Source organism: Dendrobates tinctorius, unplaced genomic scaffold, assembly GCF_039654945.1.
Source record: "Dendrobates tinctorius isolate UK_male_01 unplaced genomic scaffold, ASM3965494v1 ptg000039l, whole genome shotgun sequence".
Taxonomy (NCBI): Eukaryota; Metazoa; Chordata; class Amphibia; order Anura; family Dendrobatidae; genus Dendrobates; species Dendrobates tinctorius.
In genome coordinates this window covers 25569595-25588574 of record NW_027361707.1, presented here as the reverse complement: position 1 = coordinate 25588574, position 18980 = coordinate 25569595, and the positions used below count along the sequence as shown (strand labels likewise).

General features: G+C 45.8%; 1 long non-coding RNA gene across 1 annotated transcript; it reads right to left on the bottom strand.

Annotated features, from left to right (window-relative positions):
* Positions 1 to 780: 780 nt before the first annotated feature.
* LOC141088472 (uncharacterized) lies at positions 781 to 7126 on the bottom strand. Its single transcript, XR_012231958.1, has 2 exons — positions 1740 to 7126; positions 781 to 1393 (listed from the first exon to the last, which is right to left on the bottom strand). It is a non-coding gene; the product is annotated as an uncharacterized lncRNA (long non-coding RNA).
* Positions 7127 to 18980: the final 11854 nt, after the last annotated feature.

The window sequence follows — 18980 nt, the reverse complement described above, 5'->3', positions numbered from 1 at the left end:
GCAGCACCACCATCAGCCCCACCATCTACAGTTGATCCCGCTGCTCCACCAGAAACCCCTTCGCCAGCTGCCAGCACGCCTCCACAGTCGATATTATCACCAGCATCACTCCATGATATCGGTGCAGGCTCTCCATACGGTAATTTAAGCACATATTATAAGAGGAAAAAAAGGGGTACTGGATCCTTGGTTTTTGAAAGGATGGAGGGCTGTCGTGTAATATTTATGTTTTTTATCCCCTAGCGGGTGTTGCCACAGGATCAGGGTGGGCTATTAGCCCCTCATCAGAGGGAACAGAGCCGCCACAAATCCGTAAGTATTAAAACAACAACCATGTACCTTTATTTTGTTGTTTCAAAAAAATTGACTGGTTTACTTTAACCATTTCATCAACAGAAATCCCCACTGCACAGGCCCTGCTGGCATCTCACCGGCGGATGAGGGCAGCGATGGCAGTGACTCTGGCAGCAAAGGATGTCCACGGAGTGAAGCTGGAGAGGTTCTTGGTGGGCCTACAACAGGGTGGCAGGCCCAATTAGTTTTTTTTTATTTCAAAACAATGTGTTACTTGGGCACACAGGCCAAACTAGTGGCGTTTTGAATGTTTTGTTTATACCAAAAGAAAAAAAGTTAAAAAGATGCTTAAAAAAAATATTATATATTTAATAAAAAAAAATATCTATTAAAAGTTTAAAAAGGCATCAGTGTCGTGTTATTTAATAATAATGGCTTATTTGGCCAGCATATAAGTATTATCATCACTGATGAAGCAGACCACAATTAAGTAGAAAAATCACATTTTTATTACAAAAACAATTTTAAAAACATATACACAACAGAAAACTTTACAAAATATTCCCCCTACTACGACTGATGGTAATATGTTTCATTGTCATTACCACGTTGCCTTGGAGGTGTATAAAAATAGGGTGGGGGGAACAAGGCTTGGGTTCTGCTGAGGGTCTATCCCCCTCCTCATAGATGTTTCAAGAGGCTCTGGATTGTGCGGCCAAGAGTACAGCGGATTATGATGTCTGTCCATGACACCAGACGTGTCAGTGAGTTTTCCTGTTGCCGCTTGACTCAACGCCTCTAGCATTACCCTTTCTGCATGAACACGCTGCATTGGCTCTAATGTTTGTAGCTTTTCATTCGCATAGTAAGCAAAGCCGGTAATCTGTGGTTGGTTCTGCGGTGTAGTTAGGACTTTGGTTGCAAGTTCTAAAAATTCAGGAGTAGCTGAGGTGGAGGCCTTTCTTTTTCTACCAGAATAGGTTAGTCGCCTCGGCACAGATGAGGATGGTGGCTCTACAGTTTCCTCTTCTTGTAACGTTGCCATGCTGTCTTCTTCATGTGTGAGTGACGGAGGTGTTGAGACAGCCTCTTCAGTGTCCTGCGTGAACAGAAAATGCATGCTAAATCACTAAACAAAAGTAATTTATCATCACACTATAACACCCAAATACAGCAAAGTGTTTGCATAGGATATCACGATCATCAGTCACAAGCGTTCATGTTAACTGCAAAATAATGTCAGGACGGGACTAGTATCAATGGTTATTAACTGTCCTTCCACGGTACGAAAAAGGGTTAGGCCTAAACAGGTAAAGTTGGTTACTTATCAGTACATGAAGGGATAACTTTTGCTATGTGCTAGATTTATCATTTTAAATTGAAATTTTCTAGTCAACTAGGGCATGTACATAGCTATGTTAATTACAAGAAACCAAGGTACTTACATCTCTGACAGGGGAGTCCAGCTGGATCTCAGGGTCTGGTGCCAACATAGAACTCATTTTTCTGGGTACTTCTTGGTCCCTTGTGAATGCCAGAAGATCGAAGTGTAGGGAAGGTGACCTGACGGACGGACGGACTAGTCAGAGTGAAGAAAGATAGGTTTGCACAGTGTAGGTAGGAGTCAGTGATTACAGTGGGGAAACAACTAGGAAAGTGTAGTGGACGTGCAGTACCTTGGGATGACCATTAGATGGCAGGGTGGAGTGTGAGCGAAGGACTTTACAGCAGCTTAGGGCTTTAGAAACCGTTGGTCATGGGGGGCGTGGTGACAGTTGGAGTGACAGTTTCAAGGAACCGGGTGAGCTATAAATTCTGAGGGAGGGTTCCAGAAGATTCCAGTCCCCAGGGGGAGCTCAAGTGACAGGAGGACTACGACAGTCTGTGCACTCTGAGGAGAATCCAGACCAGGGGGACTGAGGAGAGAGGACGTCAGGGGGGTGGTCCTGACAGGAAAGGACCGCAGTTGAGACGAGGTACTGGGTGTAAGACACTGTATGTGACACGACGACTGAGCAGTAGAAGCGCTGTTGGTTAATGGGCCTAAGGCGGCCACAGTGACGGAACTGTCAGGAGCGTCGACAGTAAAGGAGGGGACGGTGTGTGCAGACACGTCTCCAGTGTACGGTGTGAGAAGCGGCTCTGGAAACGGAGGGCCGCGAGGTGTGCCGTCAGTCGGACGGCAAGTGAAGAAATAAACTTGGACCTGTTGCACCCAGAATCTGCCTCCATCGTGTCTCTGTTGTCATCTCTGCGCGGTATAAAAGTAGGACCACCCCCCCAGCTCGGCACCCCACCACCGACACTACATTTGGCGTAGTCGGCAGGATAGACGCCGCTAATACATCATCTTCTGCGGCAGGCCTGCCTCAAAGACTGGAAAAGGACTTGGACTACTCTTTGGATTACAATTACCTGTGGATTACAAATGACCTACCTGTGGAATACAAATGGGAAGCGCTGTGGCGGATCTGTGTGGCCAGCAGAGGATCCGGGGTGGTACCAGGTACTGTGCAGTATGGCGGTGTTGCTTCAGCGCAGAGGAGAGGTCCGGGTGTTTGCAGTCATGTTGAATGGACTGGGACCCCCTCCAACGTATCCCAAAAGGAAGCAGTATGTGCCTGGAGATCGACGCTTCCATATATTGGACCCTGACAGGAGGGTGGAGAGGCCTGCCGACACCTCACCTCACAGAGGGAGTGGCACAGAAGAAAAACTTGGCTGCAGCTGTCTGATGCCATTCGAGTGCTGCCCAACGGACGGTATGAGACTCTGCAGGTGTCGGGGCATCGGCCGCCTAGAGTGGCAGTGGCGGCAGGGGATGGAGCTGTGCCAGAAGTCGCCCTCAGAGCCACGGGAGAGCAGCGGGATGCTGAGCTGGGGAGCGGAGCCTGAGCGGAGTCAGCGAGAACGGCCGCCACCAATACCAGCAGAGGACTTCTCAGCGGAGCCCCCGAGTTTGGGGGAAAGACCCGCGGGACAGTGGAGCGAGGGACGGAGGCTGCGGGTGAAGCCGCGTATTGATGTGATGGAGGCCGCAGCGCCGGGGAAGGTGAGAGTACCCCCGGCACCACCAGTGCCTCCGCCAAACGGCCCTCATCATTCCGCCGCAGCACGCTGCCCCCTGCGCACCGGAAGGCCTGGGTACATCGGGCCCAGTGGTGTATGCAGAGTTGTGCGAGGCCCCTGCTCAAGTCCCTGAGGTACCCCGCCTGGAGCCGCCAGTGCGGAAGTCATCCAAAGAAGACGCTGCTGCGTTCCCCCTGCTGATAGCAGCTGCGTCGTTGGAACCGGCCGTTACTCCGGCTCCATTGGAAGTAGTGGATGCGGCCTGTCCTGAGGCCGCGGTTATGCCGCTGCTGAAGTCGACTGCGGCCGACTTAGTGGTCCTTGTGATTCCAGCCTCCAAGGACCCAGTTGTCCCCATTTGCCACCTGGCCCCAGCGGCTGTTGAGCCGCAAAAATCATCGGCCGCCTCTGATCCACGTCCTTCCTCGGTTAAGTCCCGCCCACCGGACTCCAGGGCTCATGCCGGACCCTCTGTTTGGGTCGCAGGAGTTATAGAGAAGAAGAGGGCCAGGGGGCAGGAAGTCTGGAACCTGCTCCATGAGAGGGGAGAGGCTGGCATGGGGGCTGCACGACCCCCGGGACGGCTCGTTTATACTATCTTGCAGAAAGGGACACTTCTTGCATCCTGGGAGCTCCACGGTTGTGGGGTCCCATACTACTGACCACCGAAAGGAGGATTGAACTGTCAGGAGTTCGTTGCACCGTTGTGCAGGTCAAAAGGACAGTTCGCGGTCAGCTTTTAAAAAAAAAAAAGAAATGTTTATCTGTGATTTTTATGTCTGTTTTTCTATGTTCCTCTTACAGGATAGTTTGTGTTTACTTGTTAGACTGACAGAGCGGGGATACTTAGAAGAGAGGGAGTGTCCATGTCCAAGGAAGGGGGGAGAAAGAAGACATGCAATGTTATGTTGTTATATGTTGGTTTTAAAATGAGCAAAAGAAAACGAAAAAAAAAAAATTAAAAAAAAATGGGGTACTTGTGCTGTTATAAAGTTGTATGTTGTATAATATGTAAAGTAAAATGCAACAGGTCCGGGTAAGGGAAGGTCTGCGGGACCAAAGGAAAGTGTGAGATCCGGTAGGGATCTAAGAGTTGAGGAGGTCTGGGAGACCGGGACGCCGACCATGACATGTAATTGAAAGAAGGAAAATGAGTTGGAAGACGTGAGAAAGACAGCCGTCCTAGGTCAGGTCCCCAACACCACGGACACCCCTGAAGAAGGAAAGGCGGGCGCCGGCAATGATCTGGTAGGTGAGTGGCCTCGATCATGGCGTACCGGATAGTGAAAGGTAACAGTAGGGGAGAGTAGGGGAAAGATACACGCCGTAGAGAGAATACGGGTGTACCTTGCCCAATTTGAAAGACGTTGTCATGTGGCGTGCGCGCTGGTGAGTAGCAGTAGGCTGCTCAGAGCATAGTGCTCCCAGTATGGTTCGGCCCCCGCAGATAGTGGGTTTGGCTCAACTTCTGGTCCGACAACAGAATGTAGGTGTAGATTCAGAACGACGAAGGCAGGGATGACGATTGTCGAGGACGACAATGGACAAAGGAAGGTGGAGTGTAGGGAAGGTGACCTGACGGACGGACGGACTAGTCAGAGTGAAGAAAGATAGGTTTGCACAGTGTAGGTAGGAGTCAGTGATTACAGTGGGGAAACAACTAGGAAAGTGTAGTGGACGTGCAGTACCTTGGGATGACCATTAGATGGCAGGGTGGAGTGTGAGCGAAGGACTTTACAGCAGCTTAGGGCTTTAGAAACCGTTGGTCATGGGGGGCGAGGTGACAGTTGGAGTGACAGTTTCAAGGAACCGGGTGAGCTATAAATTCTGAGGGAGGGTTCCAGAAGATTCCAGTCCCCAGGGGGAGCTCAAGTGACAGGAGGACTACGACAGTCTGTGCACTCTGAGGAGAATCCAGACCAGGGGGACTGAGGAGAGAGGACGTCAGGGGGGTGGTCCTGACAGGAAAGGACCGCAGTTGAGACGAGGTACTGGGTGTAAGACACCGTATGTGACACGACGACTGAGCAGTAGAAGCGCTGTTGGTTAATGGGCCTAAGGCGGCCACAGTGACGGAACTGTCAGGAGCATCGACAGTAAAGGAGGGGACGGTGTGTGCAGACACGTCTCCAGTGTACGGTGTGAGAAGCGGCTCTGGAAACAGAGGGCCGCGAGGTGTGCCGTCAGTCGGATGGCAAGTGAAGAAATAAACTTGGACCTGTTGCACCCAGAATCTGACTCCATCGTGTCTCTGTTGTCATCTCTGCGCGGTATAAAAGTAGGACCACCCCCCCCAGCTCGGCACCCCACCACCGACACTACAGAAGTACGACAATTTGGGGACATATACGTCTTCTGTCCCGGCTCCAGACTTGCGCGAATTCTCCACCTTGTTCAGATCTTTCCTGTATACATTGCGGAGGCCCTGAATCCTTTTTTTGACCACTGCCTCATCCACCGCCTCATTGGGATAGTGCTTTTTGGAGAGCTCAACCAGTTTTTGATACGCCTCCTTCTTTTTCATCCTGTTGCTGTAATCTGCCGACTTGATTTTCCACAAGCAAGGCATTGAGTGGTACATTTCAATGAATTCACGCAAAAATTCTTGCTTATCGGCCATCTGAAATAATAAAAAAAATAGGAATCAGTGAGAACGGCCCAATACATGTAACATTTGTTTTATTTAAAGGTACGATCAAATATAATACATAGATGGCTTACAAATGTTAACACAGCTATGATCCTAAAATGGCGGTGTTGGGCGCAGCAGGAAAAAAAATGGCTGCCCATCCCAAAGCGGCCCCTACAATGGCTTGTTGTTTTAGCATAACCTCAATGGAGAATAGTTATGGCGGGGGTGGGCATGTGTTGTGAGTTCATTTTCCCCTTCACCGTCGATGTCTGATGAACTCCCTCTTCTGGTGAAGGAAGGTAGTGAGGCTGATTACCAAACACCTGATCTGGTAGATGATGACTGGGTAACAGGAAATTCTGACTGGATATAAGGCAGCTGACACCCTTCTGAGTCGCTGGTGATTTCTCTGCTGGATTCTTGGAGACCAGTCTGATTCCTGCTTCCAAAGATAAGTTTTTGTTCTGCTTTTGAACTTATTAGTTTTGTTTTATTTTCCTTGTTTTTTGGAGTTCAGCCATCCCCGGTCTGGGGTGTGCTGAGTTCCATTTTTGTCTCTGTTCAGTTTGTCTCTTTGCTCTATCTTCAGAATTTACCTGAGTGCTGATATAGTCTTTTTGAAGTCCTAGCAACTTCAGGGCCTGTTTTTCCTATCAGTCGGTTGGGACATTTTTTGGTAGGGTTTTTTACGGATTGCAGACAGCAGCTTTTCTATCCTGTCCTTTTTAGCTAGCTTGGGCCCCATCATTTGCTCAACCTATCTTTCTATCTGTGTTAGTGTTCTCATCTTGCTTCACCGTCATTATATGTTGGGGGCTGCCTATTGCTTTGGGGTCTGCTCTGGGGCAGTTTAGATTTCCCCTTTCTTTCTTTAGGCCTATTTAGTTTTCCGGCTGTGATCGAGGGGTCTAGGGCATCGTAGGAACCCCCCACGGCTACTGTTAGTTGTTATGGATAGGATCAGGGGTCTGCAATCCGATAGCTGCCAACCTATCCGGTTTTCTGGACTTAGCTTGGATTTTTGTTTTTTCCTCCTTCGGTGACTCATTCATAACAGAATCACCAGCCATACCGTAGATCCAAGGGTACTCAATAGCAGGAAAGAATTGTAAAAAAATAAATAAATTTTAAAAAAAAAAGAGTTTTTCAGAATTTTTTTTTTGTGTATATTTTTTCCTCTATGACTCTGAGGCCGTAGGGGGAATTTTTTTTTTTCTTTCTCAATGGAGATGAAGCAATTGTCTGATCGTGTGGAGCAGCTCACTGCTGAAGTGCGGGGAATTTCCGCCTTGCTCATTCACATGCTGCTGAACCAAAGATCCCTACTCCTGATGTGTTTTTTGGGGATCGGTCTAAATTTTTGAATTTTAAGAATAATTGTAAATTATTTTTTGCCTTGAAGCCTAACTCGTCAGGGAGCTCCGCGCAGCAGGTTAAAATTGTCATCTCTTTGCTGCGCCACCTGTTGAACAAATGTCTGAACCTATGCAATGTGATAGAGTTTTGTCTAGGGCGCAACGTCAGGAGTTCAGAAGGCATAATAAGCTGTGTTTCCTCTGTGGTGATGCCTCGCATATTATTTCTGTCTGCCCTAAACGAGAGAAACGTTTTGCACACACATTTGCTCTGGGTGGTGTTCAACCTAAGTTTCGTCTGGCAATTACTCTGATCTGCTCCCTGTCCACATTTTCTGCTAAGGCTTTTGTGGATTCGGGAGCAGCTCTGAACCTGATGGACTTGGATTTTGCTAAACGTTGTGGATTTCCTATGACACCTCTGCGGACACCTATCCCTTAGAGGGGTATTGATGCTACTCCTTTGGCGAAGAATAAACCTCAGTTTTGGACCCAAGTGGTAATGCGGGTCGCCCCAGACCATCAAGAGAATTGCAGATTTTTGGTGTTGCATAATTTGCATGATACCATTGTTCTGGGGTTTCCCAGGTTGCAAATCCATAATCCAGTTTTGGATTGGAAATCTGTGTCTGTGGTGAGTTGGGGTTGTCGGTGTGCTCTTAGTGATGCTCCTGTTTTCTCCACCTCTCCCCAGTCACATGATGTTCCTGACTATTTGGATGATTATTATGATGTATTTAGTGAGAATGAGTCTGCGTCTTTGCCTCCTCATAGGAGTTATAACTGTGCAATTGAACTGAGCCCTGGGTGTAAATTTCCCAAGGGTCGACTTTTCAATTTATCTGTACCCGAACACAAGGCTATGCAATCCTATATTAAGGAGTCGTTGGAGAAGGGTCATATTAGACCATCCTCTTCGTTGGAGAAGGGTCATATTAGACCATCCTCTTCACCCTTAGGTGCTGGGTTTTTTTTCATGGCTAAGAAAGATGGGTCATTAAGGCCTTCCCTCAACAAAATTACTGTTAAATATCAGTATCCGTTACCCCTGATTTCTGATCTATTCTCCAGAGTTAAAGGTGCTTGCTGGTTTACAAAGCTTGACCTCAGGGGGGCTTATAATCTTATTCGCATTAAGCATGGGGATGAATGGAAGACGGCGTTTAATACTCCGGAGGGACATTTTGAGTACCTGGTGATGCCGTTTGGGCTCACTAATGCCCCTTCTGTCTTCCAGTGCTTCATGAATGATATTTTCCGAGACTTGGTGGATAAATTTTTGATCATCTATCTGGATGATATTTTGATCTTTTCCAAGGATTGGGACTCTCATGTGGAACATGACAAAAATCTTGGCACTCAATATGTGAAATATTCAGACACTTTTATTTTGTGCATCCAGACAGAAAGGTTTAAACATTTTCGGTCCAGCATAGGACCTTCATCAGAAAAATCTCGTTTACTGAAATAAATAAATCCTTGCAATGGTAGCCAAGAGAAGGACAAAGTAGAGAGTCTGGATGGCCAGTGGAAATGTTAAATGGCTGGCGTCTGGAAAGTGTATGTGGACTGAGCTGTCCAAAATTAGAACAGGCAGCTGTACAGCGTAGGGTTTCAGAAAAGGGACCTCTAGGGTCACTAAAATAAGGAGTGAAGACAGCGCTGATAGCAGTGGGTACACAACCTCTAGAATTGAATTGCGCTGGTGAAGCCCTGGTCTGTGGTCTGGCAGCCCTGTGTGGAAGACGCGATACCCGACTTGAGCACCAACAACAAAACTATTCCTGAGTGCCGTGCTCTCTTTATCTCATGTGGAACATGTTCGGACTGTGTTCCGGATTTTGAGGGAGAATTCCCTGTATGTCAAGGGATCGAAATGCCTTTTTGGTGTATAGAGGATTTCATTTTTGGGATTTATTTTGTCTCCGTCAACTATTGAAATGGACCCAGCCAAGGTACAGGCCATTTATGATTGGGTTCAGCCCACTTCTTTGAAGGCCCTCCAGAAATTTTTGGGTTTTGCTAATTTTTATCATAAATTTATAGCTAATTTTTCTGGTATTGCCAAACCATTGACTGATTTGACTAAGAAAGGTGCTGATGTGCTGAATTGGTCTCCGGAGGCTGTTTCTTCCTTTCAGGAGCTGAAGCGAAGGTTCACTTCTTCTCTGGTTTTGCGGCAACCTGATGTCTCACTCCCGTTTCAGGTAGAGGTGGACGCTTCTGAGATTGGTACTGGAGCTGTTTTGTCCCAAAAAGATCCTGTAACATCTAAAAAGAATCCCTGTGCTTTCTTTTCCCAAAAGTTCTCCCCGTCTGAACGTAACTATGATGTGGGGAATCGGGAACTGTTAGCCATGAAATGGGCATTTGAGGAGTGGAGACATTGGTTGGAGGGAGCTAAACATCAAGTCGTGGTCCTTACTGACCACAAGAATTTGATTTACCTGGAATCGGCCAAACGCTTGAATCCTAGACAGGCTAGGTGGGCCTTGTTTTTCACATGTTTTGATTTTGTGGTCTCTTTTCTTCCGGGCACTAAGAATGTCAAGGCAGACGCCCTCTTGAAGAGTTTCTTTGCTGATTCTCCTGTTGTGACCAAGCCTGCTACCATCTTAGGTGAGGGGGTAGTTCTTTCTGCCATCTCGCCCAATTTGAGACGTGCTCTGGAAGAGTTTCAGGAGGACAAACCTGAGCATTGTCCCATTGGAAAATTGTATGTTCCTGACCAGTGGAGGAAGAGAGTGATGTCTGAAGTTCATTGCTCTGCATTGGCTGGTCATCCAAGTATTTTTGGTACTAAAGATTTGGCGAGTCGGTCTTTTTGGTGGCCCGCCTTATCTCATGATGTCAGGAATTTTGTGCAGTCCTGTGGGACTTGCTCTCGGTCTAAACCTTGTTCTCGCTCTAGTGGGTTGTTGATGCCTTTGCCGGTGCCCAGGAGGCCATGGACCCATATTTCAATGGACTTTATCTCTGATATGCCTGTCTCTCGGAGAATGACTGTTATTTGGGTGATTTGTGATAGATTCTCTAAGATGGTCCATCTTGTACCACTCCCTAAGTTGCCATCTTCCTCAGAGTTGGTGCCATTGTTTTTGCAACAGGTGGTTCGCTTGCACGGAGGATTCCTGAGAACATTGTATCTGACAGAGGAGTTCAGTTTGTGTCTAGATTTTGGAGGACTTTCTGTTCCAAGCTGGGAATTCAGTTGTCCTTCTCCTCTGCGTTTCACCCTCAGACCAATGGGCAGACGGAGAGAACAAACCAGACTTTGGAGTCGTATTTGAGATGTTTTATTTCTGCTGATCAGGATGATTGGGTTTCATTTTTGCCCTTGGCCGAATTTGCTTTAAATAATAGAGCTAGTTCTGCCACTTTGATGTCACCTTTTTTTTTTGTAAGTTTGGGTTTCATCCTCGATTCTCTTCAGGGCAGGTGGAGCCTTCTGACTGCCCAGTTGTTGACACTGTGGTGGAGAGAATGCACCAGATCTGGGACCAAGTGGTGGATAAGTTGTCTCTCTCCCAGGAAAAGGCCCAGCGGTTTTCCAACCGGCATAGGTCCATTGGTCCCCAGTTTAAGGTGGGTGATATGGTTTGGTTGTCATCAAAGAATATCGCTATGAAGGTGGCGTCTCCAAAGTTTAAACCTAGATTTATTGGACCTTACAAGATTTTGGAGATTCTTAATCCAGTCTCTTTTCGATTGGCTCTTCCTGTTACATTTAAGATCCATAACGTGTTTCATAAGTCTCTGTTAAAGAGGTTTGTTGAGCCAGTAGTTCCTGTGGTGGCACCTCCTGACCCGGTATTGGTGGAAGGTAATGTGGAATATGAGGTTGAGAAGATACTGGATTCTCACCTGGCTAGGACTCCAGTATTTGGTTAAATGGAAGGGTTATGGCCAGGAGGATAATTCTTGGGTCCCTGCATCCGATATTCAAGCTGAAAGATTGGTTCGTGCCTTTCATCGGGCCCATCCTGATCGCCCTGGTGGCGTGGATGAGGGTTCGGTGACCCCTCCTCAAGGGGGAGGTACTGTTGTGAGTTCATTTTCCCCTTCACCGTCGATGTCTGATGAACTCCCTCTTCTGGTGAAGGAAGGTAGTGAGGCTGATTACCAAACACCTGATCTGGTAGATGATGACTGGGTAACAGGAAATTCTGACTGGATATAAGGCAGCCGATGCCATTCTGAGTCGCTGGTGATTTCTCTGCTGGATTCTTGGAGACCAGTCTGATTCCTGCTTCCAAAGATAAGTTTTTGCTCTGCTTTTGAACTTATTAGTTTTGTTTTGTTTTCCTTGTTTTTTGGAGTTCAGCCATCCCCGGTCTGGGGTGTGCTGAGTTCCATTTTTGTCTCTGTTCAGTTTGTCTCTTTGCTCTGTCTTCAGAATTTACCTGAGTGCTGATATAGTCTTTTTGAAGTCCTAGCGACTTCAGGGCCTGTTTTTCCTATCAGTCGGTTGGGACATTTTTTGGTAGGGTTTTTTACGGATTGCAGACAGCAGCTTTTCTATCCTGTCCTTTTTAGTTAGCTTAGGCCCCATCGTTTGCTCAACCTATCTTTCTATCTGTGTTAGTGTTTTCATCTTGCTTCACCGTCATTATATGTTGGGGGCTGCCTATTGCTTTGGGGTCTGCTCTGGGGCAGTTTAGATTTCCCTTTTCTTTCTTTAGGCCTATTTAGTTCTCCGGCTGTGATCGAGGGGTCTAGGGCATCGTAGGAACCCCCCACGGCTACTGTTAGTTGTTGTGGGTAGGGTCAGGGGTCTGCAATCCGCTGCCAACCTCTCTGGTTTTCTGGACTTAGCTTGTATTTTTGTTTTTCCCTCCTTCGGTGACTCATTCATAACAGGCGTGTCAGGAAAATTGAAATGGCCAAATGTGGCTATTTTACAGAGTTACAAAAATGTGTAATCGAATTACAATTAAATACAATACATAGATGACCTACAAATATTAACGTTGCTAGGATCCCAAAATGGCGGTGGTGGGCGCGGTAGGAAAACTAAAATGGCTACCCATGCCAAAGCGGCCCTTAGCTTGTGGGGGCATTACATAAATGGACAATATGGATGAAATGTTTTTTCGGACTCACTGTGCACTGCTTGACATAGTTCAGTCGTACAACATAAAGGGTATTAACAATTTAATTCCCAACGCGTTTCGAAGTTTCTAATACTTCTTCCTCAGGGGATGACATGAAGTGAACAAGTACAGCCATCTCCAGTTATATACATGCAATATTTGAAATTGAGCGCCAAAAGCACATGTGATAGTGGGACAAATGTCAGAGTTCACAGGTTAAGAACTGCGCAAGGTGTATTGATCCATTTGCAATCAAATTAAATCTTTCTTCTTTGCAATCAATTAATTTAATTTGATTGCAAATGGATCAATACACCTTGCGCAGTTCTTAACCTTGTCCCACTATCACATGTGCTTTTGGCGCTCAATTTCAAATATTGCATTTATATAACTGGAGATGGCTGTACTTGTTCACTTCATGTCATCCCCTGAGGAAGAAGTATTAGAAACTTCAAAACGCGTTGGGAATTAAATTGTTAATACCCTTTATGTTGTACGACTGAACTATGTCAAGCAGCGCACAGTGAGTCCGAAAAAACATTTCATCCATAAGGATCTACATTGGCGTTCACGGAGTGGACCTTCGGGCGTGCAGCAGCTGACAGTCGATTATGTGCCTTTATTTCCCCTGGAAAAGGTGAGTGAATTTCTTATCCTCTACTCCCAGTACTACCCGGATAAGACCCTATTGCGCCTTCTTTTTCCTTTAGCCTCCCTTATAATAAATGGACAATACAGTTATGGCGGGGGTGGGAGCGGCAGGAAATTTGAAATGGCCAAACATGGCTATTTAAGAGCATTACAAAAAAGTATAATCGAATTGCCATTGAATGCAATACATAGATGACCTACAAATGTTAACACAGCTGAGAACCTAAAATGGTGGAGGTGGGCGCAGTAGGAAAACAAAAATGGCTACCCATGCCAAAGCGGCCCTCCATTAGTTTGTGGTAGCATAACCTAAATGGACAATGCAGTAATGGCGGGGGTGGGCGCGGCAGTAAAAATGAAATGGCTTAACATGACCTTAGAAAAGCATAAAATGCCTATGGAAAGCATAAAATAATTGTAAAACATTGTTAAAATAACATATAAATGATAACTGTCCGATAAATGGAAATGAAATACAGAGCGTGTGATGGCGGCGGGCGCAGCTGGAAAAGTACAATGGCTGCTGTATATAAAAACATATCTAAATGTTGAATAAAGTTATGAAAAGTTAAATGCCACAAAGATCATAAAAAAACACAAACTATGCCTACCTTGCAAGACAGAGTATAGAAATCCTGAAGGAATAAATCCAAGGAAAACGCAATAGCGGCTCAGACTTGATCACAGGAGCAGGAAAGCAGAAGGCTCGCATGACGCAATATGGACTCGTACTGGAACCCTGCTGAAATATCGTATGAACCACAGCGCTCGAGAACAATGGAAGGGAGCGCTAATACGTCGTCTTTTATGACGCAGTCGCCCAATCACAAAGCGAGAGCTTACCAGTGACCACCAATCTGTGCAGAGGGGCGTGGAAAAGGTAACGCTCAATCACGCCTATCGAGGTCTGAATCGTTAACACTACATGCTGTGTGACAAGGTCCCAATGACCGCCGAGGTCGTTATACAGATCGCTGCTGCGATGTTTAGTGGATCTGCCTGTTTGGCAGCTAACTAGCGACCATGTAATGACGCATAAACGATCTTTGCCAGGCCGTGTCGTTGTCGTGATCACTGGTGCGTCGCTTAGTGTGACGGGGCCTTTAGACAAGGAGATTAAGTTTCTGCTTTATGCACAGACACAAAGTGATGCAACCACGATAAGCACTGCATCCTCAGCCACAACTCTGGCTGTGGCCAGCAGTGGTCGCGGGTCTGCTGTTCGGAGGGGTGGCAAGTATTGCCTAGTCTGGGTCTATTTTGAGACTGCAAAGCATGACCCAACACACATTATATGCCAACTTTGTAAAAAGTGAATCACTAGAGGCAAAAATTCCAATAACTTGACTACTAAATGCATGAACCGACACATGCACGATAAATATGCACTAGTCTGGGAATCTCTCTGTGCTAAAATGCGATCTATTGTGCGTTGCCAACAACTGGCTGCCCCATCAAATGCATCTGCTGTTTCTTCTTCCTCCGTCACTGTGGCAAGTGTTCTCACACAGGTCTCCGGCTACAGAACCTCCACTTCTTTACCAGCTACAGTTGGGGTGAGTGAAAGCCCATCAGCTGTTATGGAAGAGGACATGCCTGCCAATTTTTTTTTTTTTTACTGATCTCTGACACCAAGAACACCACATCTTTCTCAATCCAGCATAACATCTCCGCCTGAACCTCACTCACAGTCAAGTAGTTTGTCACGTACACCCTACTCCACCCTCTCTCAGCACAGCAGCCAGCTCTCGACCCCATAGTTGTGATCACATATAACATTTTTTTCCTCCTACACATGCCAAATCTAGGAGCTTGAACTTCACTGTCTCCAATCTGTTGGCCATGGAAATGCTGCCTTTCCGTCTGATGGGTAAAGATAATTTCAGAAAGCTGATCACTGTTGCAGTCTCCCAGTACCAGTTGACCAGTCACTATTACTTCCCTAAGAAAACTGCGCTACAATAGCATGTCGCAGACAACATCACCCTTTCCTTGAAAAAAATTGGTCTGACAGGGTGACAATAACCATGGTCCTTTGCAGCCTATCAATATAAGCTCACAACTGTCCACTTTGCCTTAGCAGGTTAATAAATATAGGAGGGACTCCACATAATTTTTAGGGTACCCCCATATTTCTAACCAGTAAAAAAAAAGGAAGGAAGCTGTGACCTGATATCAATATTCTGGGAAGGTCTATGGTTATTTGGCCCATCCCAGCCTAATAATATCAGCCTCAGCTGTTTTCCCTTTGCTGGTTATTAAAAATGGTGGGGGCCCAATGCTTTTTGATTTATTTATTTAATATGTTAAAGTGAATAATGATGTTCTGAAATAAGCCTTGGGCAACCCTTTCAGAATATGTAACTATTAATGTTCTCATTTCTCCAGTTTTCTTGTCATGAGCACAGGAGAAATGACAGCCGCTCTGAATTAAACATATTTAAATTAAAAATTAATATTTACTGCTCTGCACAACCACATCTTGGCGCCGGGTCAGTGACAGTAAAAATCTCATGTTCCATGAGGGTGGGTGGAGAGTGTGCCAAACATCGTGTTACCGGGACTTCTATAAGACATGACTACAGAATTACTGTGTATGGCAAGCAATTCCCATGTTTAATCGCTAACAGCTGCAAAACATGCAAGTCATGAACTCGAGTAACTGTGATACTAGATCAAGTATCAAGCACAGTCGCTTATCACTATTCTTCACAGAACTTTATGAGAATCAAATGTCATCTCCTATCTCATGAATGGAAAAATCTGTTTTCAGTGAAAAACTTTTGTCATGGCTCAGTTTGGGGACTTGATCCGCTTACCTGTTCCTGCGTGGTTGGTTCCCCTGTTTGCTGAGCTATTGCCTTTTCTTCCCTGGCCAAATGCTGATGGTTCCAATTGTCTTTGTTGCTCCATCTTGGTTTGCTCCTCTCCAGGTGTTTTCCATTTTCCCGTTTTGGTCTGCACTATCAAATTTGGGGCTGGGTTTTATTTGTTCACCTTCACCCTTCCTTGCTGGCTATACCTCTAGGTGGACTTGGGATTAGGAGTTGAATCCCTTCATCTAAGGGGTTTACCTTGAATGGGGCTAATCTCTGTGATCATGTAAGGCTACTTTCATACATCCGTCTTTTTGAATCCGGCACGATGCGGCGAAAAGTGTGAAAACCGGATCCGGAATTGGATCCGGTTTTGTCACATAGAATGATCACCGCATCGTTCCCTGCAACGTTTTTTGGCAGCACCGGAACGGCTTTTTAAAGTGCGCATGCCCGAACACTGTGTTTTTATCCCCACAGGTGCCCGGCAAGCGCAAGACTCTCTGTATCTCTCTCTCTCTCTGTATCTCTCTCTCCCTCCCTCTCCTTCCATACCTTTCTTTGTCTGACTCACTCGTCCCCCCGCTCTCTCCAGATGGCTCTCATCGCTGCAGCTCCCCTCTCTACAGCTGGCTCTCGTCTCCCGGTGCTGCGGTTCCTCCCGTCTCTACAGCTGGCTCTCGCTGCCCGCTGCTGCGGCTCCCATCTCTACAGCTGGTGCTGTGGCTCCTTTACATTTTTTCCAGGCCGCATCCGGCGACGCATCCACATCCTGTGTCAGCGCTACAGGCCGGTTCTGGCGGCACGGTTTTTCGCCGCACGCTGCCGGAACCCTGAAACTGGATGTGTGAAAGAGGCCTAAGCATAGAATCATAGAATCGTAGAGTTGGAAGGGACCTCCTGGGCCATCTGGTCCAACCCCCTGCTCAAAGCAGGATTCGCTAAATCATCCCAGTCAGATGTCTGTCCAGCCTCTGTTTGAAGACTTCCATTGAAGGAGAACTCACCACTTCTCGTGGCAGCCTGTTCCACTCATTGATCACTCTAACTGTTAAAAAGTTTTTTCTAATATCTAATCTGTGTCTCCTCCCATTCAGTTTCATCCCATTGCTTCTAGTCTTTCCTTGTGCAAATGAGAATAAAGTTGATCCTTCTACAATGTGACAGCCCTTTAGATATTTGTAGACAGCTATTAAGTCTCCTCTCAGTCTTCTCTTTTGCAAACTAAACATTCCCAAATCCTGCAACCTTTTCTCATAAGACAGGGTTTGCAGACCGGTCACCATTCTGGTCGCTCTTTTCTGAACTTGCTCCAGTTTGTTGATGTCTTTTTTAAAATGTGGTGCCCAAAACTGGACACAATATTCCAGATGAGGTCTGACCAAAGAGGAGTAGAGGGAAATAATGACTTCACGTGATCTAGACTGTATGCTTCTGTTAATACATCCTAGAATTGCATTTGCCTTTTTTGCTGCTGCATCACACTGTTGACTCATATTCAGTCTGTGATCTATTAGTATACCCAAGTCTTTTTCACATGTGCTGTCACTTAGCCCTATTCCTCCCATTCTATATGTGCTTTTTTCATTTTTATTGCCCAGATGTAGTACTTTGCATTTCTCCCTGTTAAAAACCATTCTGTTAGTTGCTGCCCACTTCTCCAGTTTATTTAAATCTTTTTGAATCCTCTCTCTCTCTTCTCTAGTATTAGCTATCCCTCCTAGCTTTGTGTCATCAGCAAATTTAATCAGTTTACCCTCAATTCCTTCATCTAAATCGTTGATAAAGATGTTGAACAATACAGGGCCCAGGACAGAGCCCTGTGGTACCCCACTTGAGACATTCTTCCAACTGGATGTGCAGCCATTTACGACCACTCTTTGGGTCCGATCACTAAGCCAGTTATGAATCCACCTAACAGTTGCCTTGTCCATTCCATACTTAGTCATTTTTTCAATAAGGATTGTATGAGAGACTTTGTCAAATGCTTTGCTGAAGTCAAGATATACTATATCTACAGCATTTCCTTGATCCACCCAATCAGTGATACCGTCATAGAAGGAAATTAAGTTAGTCTGACATGACTTATTAGTTACAAACCCATGCTGACTCTGTTTAATCACTTCATTCTTATCCAGGTATTGACATACATGTTGTTTAATAATTTGTTCAAAGATCTTTCCTGGTATAGAAGTCAGACTCACCGGCCTATAGTTGCCTGGGTCCACCTTCTTCCCCTTTTTGAAGATAGGAACAACATTTGCTCTTCTCCAGTCTTCTGGCACTTCTCCTGTTCTCCAAGAATTTTCAAAGATTATGGAGAGGGGTTCAAAAAGCAGAGGTGGTTATTAGCCAAATATACATTACACTGGCAATACCAATAGGCTAGAGGGTTTAAATTGTATTCTTTACTTTTTTGTAGCCCTTTGCCATATTTTTTGTACTGAAGCATCACTATATAGGGGTTATCAAGACTTTTTGTTTTATTATTACACTTATTAAAAGTTATATTTTAAATAGGGTTTTTTCTAGTAAGCTGTCTGTTTCACCACTGATGATTATTTAACTGTGTTAGACGTTTACCTTGAATGCTAAATACTAGTTGAATTTCTGCAGTGAGTCTACTTGTTTTCCTTACCAGTTCCTTTTCCTTTCACGTCTAGATTTTTGGGAGGTTATAATTGTTCCATACACTTTTGGCTCTCCTTAGCTTTCCCTCTCTACTATATAGGAAGGTGCTTTAATTTTCCCACCATGGGTTTTGTATCTTCCTGCACACTTTCCTCTCCTCCTGTGGGCATTGTCTTGTGGCCTCTCCTCTGGTTCCTCAGGGGATACAAGAAACCCCTCGATTGCCTTTTTAGGCTGCTAGGTCCAAGGTGATGTTTCTGAGTTGTGTGGCTAGGGGCTTTCTAGTCTGTATAGAATCCCCATTGACATCTCCCTGTAATAGGTTTTCCCTTTTTCTGCAACCTGTCAGTGAGTGTGTGTTGCGTTCATAACAACTTTCAGCCATGAGTTGATAATTTTGAGAAGGGTTGATTAGTCTAAGCGAAGACGGAAGAACCTT